The sequence below is a fragment of the Pteropus alecto genome, unplaced genomic scaffold (assembly GCF_000325575.1).
Source record: "Pteropus alecto unplaced genomic scaffold, ASM32557v1 scaffold40, whole genome shotgun sequence".
Lineage (NCBI taxonomy): Eukaryota > Metazoa > Chordata > Mammalia > Chiroptera > Pteropodidae > Pteropus > Pteropus alecto.
This window is the reverse complement of record NW_006431919.1, coordinates 4,544,424-4,552,788: the sequence shown is the minus strand read 5'-3', so window position 1 is coordinate 4,552,788 and position 8,365 is coordinate 4,544,424. Positions and strand designations below refer to the sequence as shown.

The following is an 8,365-nucleotide window of genomic DNA, read 5'->3' as shown; positions in this document are numbered from 1 at the left end:
TTGCAAAATAGATCTCCCCTGAGGCCCTTAAGCACAGCGTTGGCTTGTGTGGGCGAGGAAAAATTACAGTGGTTCCCATTGTCCCTGATTCTTCTATATGTTGGCAACAAATAGTAATGAATATCTCAACTTATTATACAGTGACTTTTTTTTTTTAGGCGAGGCAACCTTTGGTTGACCTCACAGATTGGGAGGACCTTGTCAGCTTACAACCTCTTATTTTAAAAAATTTTTTTTATGCCTACAGCACCTGGTCTTCCTAGGTGGTCTCCCATCCAAGTATTAACCAGGCCCGACCCTGCTTAACTTCCGAGATCAGACAGGATTGGGCTTGTTCAGGGTAGCATGACCATAGACTACAGTGACTATATTTTAAATGTCACAAAGAATTCTTTTAAGGAGAACCTTTATTAGCTGCAAGAGATTCCTATATGTTGGTATTTCCAATTTTTTGAATGTTTTACTTTTATATACAACTGTAACGAACATTCTTATACCTAAAATGTGGATGGATCTTTACTATTTTCTTAGAATTTCTAGCAGCAGGATTATTAGGTCAAAGGACCTGGCTTAAAAAATGTATTTTGTTTATTTAATTTTTTTATTGTGGTAAGAATAGATAACATGAAACCACCCTCTTCACCAATTTTTAGGTGGCCGTATAGTAGTGTTAACCATAAGCACAATGTCATAACGTGGCTCTCTAGAACTTATTCATTTTGCATGACTGAAACTTTATACTCATCAAACAGCACTTCCCATGTCCCCCTTTAGCCCCTGGTCTGGCTTATTTTTAAGATATTTGGTCTTTTTTGTCTCTAAACTATCATGAAAATTGCAGGTTAATCAGCAATCCATGAGAATTGTAATTTCTTCTCATGGATAAGAGGTGACTTTTTGTCTAGCTCGAGGGGCTTCACCAGACTTGGCTTTAGGGATGCAGTGGCATCTTTCTATGAGACGTCCTTAAACCTTCATGGAGTCCAGCAATGAAGTCCCTTGGTCATGTAGCACTTGGTGCCAAATGTCCCCTTCCCTGGCTGCCTCCCCGTCCTGTGGCACCTAGAACTCACCTCACCTGGGTTTGGTGATGGGAAACATACACATATTAGGTCCTTAAGACACAGATGCTGCTGGCACAGCCCCGAGATATCTCTCTGTAAGGCGAGATGCTCTGGAAAGTTGGACACGTATGCATAGGAGTCCGTGTGCATGCATCACGCCACAGGCCTACCTGGGGAGGCTGGAGGGAATGAGTGACAGGCACTGAAGTGGCACAAGCCTTTGAGACATCATAGCTGTGTGGAAAGGGCAGCGCTTATGAGAAGCATAAGTGGGCAGAGGTTGAGTTGGTCATGAGAGGGAAGAAATCTAAGGGTAGAAGCTGGAGGGAGGGGTCCGAGTTGTTTGCTATCATCAAGTCTGAAGTCATAGGTGGCATCTCTCAGGGGCTCCTCGTGCTCACTGTTAGTGGGTCCTGGCAGGAAGCTGCTTCGTCTGCATCATGGCAGGGAAAGGTCATGGTTAAGCTGATGCCTTAGAGTTCTGATGGCCAGTTTGGGGCATTTGAGGGAGGAGGAGGCTCTCTGGACAAGAGATTCTCATTTCCTCATTCCTAGAATTAAGTGGCTTTTCCCCTTCCAATATTCTTTTCTCTCTGGTCTCTTCCAAATGCCCATTTGCTAACTGGTATAGGTCTATGATGGAATTTTCATTTGTCTGTGAAACTGATGAGAAAAAAAAAGACTGTGAAGTGAATTTTTAATGAGGCTAGGTTTATTTAATTTTAAGGACGATTCTTTATTCTGAGGCAGTGACCTTCCTTTGGTATTAAAATGTTCTTTCTCCTAAGAAATGATTATGAAAGTAAATGGCATTTTCTTTCGTTCTCCTCACTTGGCAATTTAAAAAGCTGGATGTTCTATATGGGTATCTTTCTGTGCATGCACTACTTCCCCCTCCCCCCTCTTTGTGTTTGGGTGCAAGTTTAGTCAATAAAAATCTAAAAATTTAGAGTCCACTGGTTAAGTCCTCTCAAGGGTGAGCTCATTCCATGGCTTTAGTTCTTATCGTATCGGTTTTTATCCAACAAACTCTTCATTCAGCAAATCTCCAGAGCCCACTCTGTGCCAGGACTTGTACCAGGCACTATAGTGGTGAGCCTGCCTGGTGGTGGGATGGGTTGTACTTGGTCAAGCTTCCCGAGGTCTTGACCCTCCTGTGGTAGGCAGAAAATGCCTCCCAAAGGATATCCATTTTCAAATCTCTGGAACCTGTGAATGAACCTTATTGTGCAAATACTATGATTAAGTTAAGGATCTTGAGAGAAGGTATTCATCCTAGGTTATCCAGGGGGCCCTAAATGCAGTCACATGTATCCTCATAAAAGAGAGGCAGAGTGAGTTATGAGACAAATACACAAAAGAGGAGAAGGCAATGCGAAGATGAGGTATGATTGGAGTGATGTGGCTTCAAGTTCAGAATGCCTACAGCCACGAGAAGCTGAAAGAGGCAAAGAATAGATTCTCCCTTAAGTGTCTGGAGAAAGTGTGGCTCTGTTAACACCTTGATTTCGGACTTCTGGCCTCCAGAATGGTGAAAGAATAAATTCCTGTTGTTTTCAGCCATCAAGTTTGTGGCAAGTTGTTCTTGCGGGAAACTAATATACCTCCCACTGAGTCAATGAAAGTAGCTAATCCAGGGTGAATTACTAGGCTTCCGTTGTCTTGAAGGAGTCAGGACCATCTATATTGTTTATCATTGCACATCCCGTGTAACGAGGTTTAGCTGAGCCACCCTCGCTCGGACTCCTCCAAACCTTTTTCATCGTGGCCTGGACTTCGTGGCCTTGCCCCCTATTCTCCTCCATGTGGCTTCTACCTCACTCATAGCTAGGAACATCAGAGTGTCAGGTATATGCCATAGTTATTTTATTTCTCTAAAACAAGTTGAATCTGCAACGTTTCATTGTTCCGAGTGGTGGGCAGTTTCAGTTTCACTCATCCCTGGGGCTCTTCCTTGTCCAGAGCAGGGGGAGATGTCCCGAAGTCTCCTGCACTTAGTGGGCAGCTGGAACCTTGTGTCCACACAGTCACAGCGGATACCTTCCTTGTCCAAGTCTATGTGACCTTACAGATAGGTGACCCATGAAGGTCATGAATGAGGACAGGGCACAGCCTCTCTAGATGTGCTGCAAGGCATTCGCTTTTATTTCTAGCACTTCCCAGCCCAGCAGAGAGCAGGAGACACCCATAGACCACTGTCCTTGATCCACTCAAGCCCCAAGGGCATTTTCTGTCATGTTCTCTCCTCTGAGGCTTTCTGCCTCTTACACTTCCAAATTCACTTCTTGCCTTCATTCTCTGTAACAATCCAGAGGAATCCCCCTGTTATGGACTGAATTGCATCCCTCTTAAAATTCATAGATTGAAGCCCTAACCCCCAATGTGGCTATTTGGAGATGGGGACTTTAAGGAGGTCATTAAGGTTAAAGGAGGTCATAAGGGTGGAGCCTAATCTGATAGATCTGGTCTCTTATGAGAAGAGGAAGAGACACCCGAGATGTGTGGGCACACAGAAGAGGCCAAGTGACACAGAGGAAAGGCAGCCCATCTTCAAGCCTGAAAGAGGCCTCAACAGAAACCAGGCCTGGTGGCACCTTGATCTTGGACTTCCAGCCTCCAGAACTGTGAGGAAACAGCTTTCTGTTATTTATGCCACCCAAACTGTGGTATGTTGCTTTGGTAGCCCTGGGAGACTAACACAGCATCTTAGTGAGCTTATTAGGCTTTTCCGAAAACAAGCCAAGGGAGAAGTCATTCTTTCGATGGCCTCCCTGATTTTTCTGTTTGTCTAGAAACACCCAAGGCCCAGGGAAAGGGAGAATGCTGTGGGGCCCATTACTGCTGAAGTTCAGTGGGAAAGCACAGTAGCCTCTCAATATGGCGCCCAGAGCAAAAGAGTAATGCATACTAACTCATTACCTGCCATTTCGGCACTGGTTCTCTTTGCAAACTCATGGATATCTTGGGACTGGCTGTGTGCTGTCCAATGTGCTCCTTTAAGGATATGGAGTGCTCAGAGCCTTCAACTCCTAGGTGCTTTTCTCCAAGGCTAGATATGGGATAAAACTCATGGGGTGAGAAGGGAGGAGGTATAGAATTTTACATCTCAGTTTTTCCCAAAATATGTCTCATGAGGTCATTGATACTACATGAAACAGAGTTCTGTGGTGTCAGATTAGGGAAATATTGGGTTAAGAATTTAAAAAAATATTTTAGATCTTCACAAAAACTTTAAAAGCTTATGTATACTGGGAATCTCTAAGGGGGCATTCACATAGGAACATTTCTCAAACCCGTGGGACCGTTGAACTGTCTATCCATTGAACATCTTGTAGGATCAGTGTTTTGTGGACTCCATTTTGGAAACTGCTGATATCCAATGGAGAATTATGAAACATGAGACCTAGAAAAGGACTCTTGAGATTATATGGTGAAGATTAGAGTCTGAAGCCCTTGGATTTAAATTTGGGGAAACTGAGGCCCAGGGAGGTGTTAGTGGAAGAGCCAGGGCTAGAACCCAGGTCTCCTGATTCCCAGCCTGGTGTCCACACTCCTGCTGCCTCCTATGCTTATTAATGTGGGAAGCACCTTGCTAGCAAATGCTGAATCCAGAGAGACTCAGGCAGGCACCTGCCTTGACCAGACTCCTACTCAGGGGCAGTGCCTAATCCAGCAGTTGACGGGCTGGAAGTGTACTCAGCATCTTGCCTATTTTTTTTTTTTTTTAATTTAACGGAAGGAAACATTTTGCATTCAATAAATCAAATCCCAATCTATTTTATCCAGCACATTTTCTGGTAAGATGGAAGGCCTCAGGGAAATTTAATCCCATGTTTCTGATTCATCTTCATTTAAACTCATCTATTTTCCTTCTCTATGTTATTTCCCTGGCCCTAGCCCTCTGAGCTTTCCTCTAATCTCTCTTCTCTCAGAAACAAGGCATTCTATTTGTACAGACAGAAAGGTTCCCCACCACCAACTATATCATACCTCCCTACCCTTCTCCCTCCCCCCAAGAAGACCCCTTGAAATTCTTAAGTACCTTTCAAAATGGAGAGAGCATGTAAGAGGGCTGCAGAGAATCAGAAGAGTGTTTGAGGTGAGAATGGAAATGATTAATGGCCCCAAAAAATCAGGCCTGGGAAGACTGAGAATGATTCGGCCTAAAAGCTGGTCAAAGGGTGATTTAACAATTTTGACAGAAGAGCACTTATTTCGAAGCCTGGGGACCAGGAACAGAACAGGGGGGAAAGGGCCTAAAGCTGCAGCGTGAAGGAATTAGGTTAGACATATGGAAGGTTTTTTTGATTGAGATGGTCTTTAACACATTAGAGTGGATATGGAACATTTAAAGAGAGGCCCATGGGGTAGGGGAGAGATCATAGGCTTTGAAGGCAGAGGTTCTGCATCTGGTCTTGCTACTCTTGAGGCATGCAACCTTGGATAAGGTACTGACCTTGAGACCCTGTGTCTCTATCTGAAAAAGTGGAGGTGATGTACCCATGTCACAGCATTGTCAAGAGGGTTGGATAATGTATGCCATGTTCTTGGCCCACATGAGAGGCTCAAAACTGGTGGTGCTTAATATGATGATGATTCTGATGATTGCTGTGAGTGAACAATGAGCACTGGTTTCCATTCTCTAACCCTTACAGTCTCCTTGGGGTGAAGCCCTATGCTTGTGAATTATTCAATAACTATAGAAGGGGCAGTGGTTCCCTGGGGGTACTTGAAAGAGCTGTGCTCCTCAGGAGTCCTAGGCACAGAATCTACTTTTCTCCCTCCTGGGTGAAAGTAGAGCCTCACTGATGCTGAGATTGTTTCAAGGTCCAGAAAGGCCTAACATCTAGAAATATTCCCTCACATGGAATCATTATATGCACAGGTTGTTTGGGTAAATTCTTATTGAGTGGTGATGTAGGGTTATAAAACAAAAAGACTAATACAGCTAAAATTAAGTTTTTCAGGTCAGAAGAGATTCCAGTTTTGGTGGAGAGTCATGGGTAGCTGATGGTTCCTCACTAAGAGATTTGGAGAACATCTGAGAAATGTTGTGTTGGTTTTTGCCCTGCATGGCCATTTTCCTTTGGCTTAAGTTTCTGATTTATTTTCACAAGTATTCAGAAATTGTGTGTGTGTGTGTGTGTGTGTGTGTGCGTGCGTGTGTGCGCGTGCGCACGCGCGCGCAGTCTCTTTGTGTCAATACATAGCCTACTTGAAAAAATGCTGTCCTAATTAGCTAGAGAGAGCAGTGTAATGTAAGGGCCAACGTGGGTCATAAGCAATATAGATTGAGAGAAGAATGATATCAGGACAGGCAGTGTAATCATGGCAAGTTTCCTGAAGGAGTGGGGCTTGTCTAAATTTTAGAGGGAGTGACAGTTCTTGGGGAGGCAGAGGTGAGGGGGGAGAAGCCATTCAGGTGGGGAGACAGCCCAGATCATGGTTTGAGACTAGAAATGAACCAGTGGTCAAGAATGATCCTTAAAGGAGAGGAATAAGAAAAGAAGCAGGTTAGAAGTTTTGAGGCAGCTTATTGAGTCTTCGGAAGTCATGTCAGGGTGGCATTTGAACTTGATATCATAGGCAATGATGAACTAGAGGTTTTTTGACAAGGGAATGACATGATGAAATGGGCATGACTGTATTTGGCAAATGGAATATTTAAATGCGGAGTAGAAAGCCTACTAAAGCTAGAGAAAAATATTGGAGAGAAATTCAGTTATAAAAATAATTTGTTCATGGTTTAACATTTAGAGAATACAAAAAAGTATAAGAAAAAAAATTAGTCCTAGTCTTACTACTCACAGATATTTTAAATAATTTGTTATAATTTTTTCTTATTTATTTTCTTTTACTTAGCTTCTACATGTACACATATAATTTATATATGTAAAATGTATATGTGTAACTCAACATATTTAAAAAATGTCTTCTGTATTATTATAAACTGCATAAATATAATACCTAATGTTTCATAATATTCTAAGATATACCGAACCATTCCCCAGTTGATAAATATTTATTTTGTTTTAAAATTGCTATTTATAATTAACATGACTAGGTAAACATTTTTTTTGTGGCATATACACATATATATATACACATATACATGTACTTATTTGTTTTACAATACTACCTAAAGTAGAAATATTGCATCAAGGTATATGACTAAATTAAAAAATTAAAAATTTTTGGAAAACACTGCAAAATTGCTTTCCAAAAGTATGGTACCACTTTACATGTCTATTAACAGTGTTTGATTATGTTTGTTTAAATACCCCTTGCCTGCACTGTGTATTCTAAAAAAACAAACAAAAAGTTTTTGCTAAATTGAAAGGTGTAAATATTTTAATTTTCATCTCTTTGATTACTTCTAAAGCTGAATATTTTTACATATGTTTGTATGTTATTTAAACTTTACGAATTGCTCACTGATATCTTTTGGCCAATTATTTCTATTGGAGTTATAGGTTTTCTTACTGAGTGAGCTCTTTATATAGGAATGATTTTTAATAGCTATTTTTCTCTGATAATAAAGTTTCTCTTTGAAAATAATCAGAAAATGAAGATATATTTTTAAAAAAAATATCAGTCATAATCCAATCATCCACAGATAAGCACTATTGATGGTATAGTGAATATTCTTATTGAGTTTTTCTACTGATCATAAATGTGCATATAGATATATATATCAAAAACAAGAAAAATTAGACCGTGATTTTCATACTGTTTTGCAGCTGCCTTGTTTCATGTAGTAGATTGTAGGCATTTTTTTATGCCAATAAATGTAATATAGACCTACATGATCATCTTTACCATTTGAGTAATATTTCATCGTCCAGATATATACCTTTTTTGAATCAATCCCCAGATTAATTAATTGAAAGTTAAGTTGAAAATTTCCCATCTTTTCCTATTTTAAACACATCTACAATGAATATGTATCATAGATATAACTCTATGTCATTGTCCTCCTGGTTCCTGAGGAATAATTCTGAGAAGTGGAATTGCTGTGTCACATACTTAATGTTTTGATACGTATCGCCAAACATCTCCGTGGAGAGTTAAGGATCTTCACTTCTGTCCACCATGGGGTAATTCTCACTATATCACCAGTGCTGAGTGTTACTGTCCTTTTACAACTTTGCCAAGCTGATAGGTGAAAAATAAGTTTCTTATTTTTATTTACATTTTTTTTTTTGGTTATTAGGAAGATCAAGAGATTCTAAATTTATCAACTAGCTACTTTATATTTTCTTATCCATACATGGTTCCATTTTCTTTTGGGATGTTTTACA

The 8,365-nt window shown here is 40.7% G+C and overlaps 1 pseudogene; it reads right to left on the bottom strand.

Annotated features, from left to right (window-relative positions):
* Nucleotides 1–238: 238 nt before the first annotated feature.
* On the bottom strand, nucleotides 239–357 carry LOC112475371 (annotated as a pseudogene).
* Nucleotides 358–8,365: the final 8,008 nt, after the last annotated feature.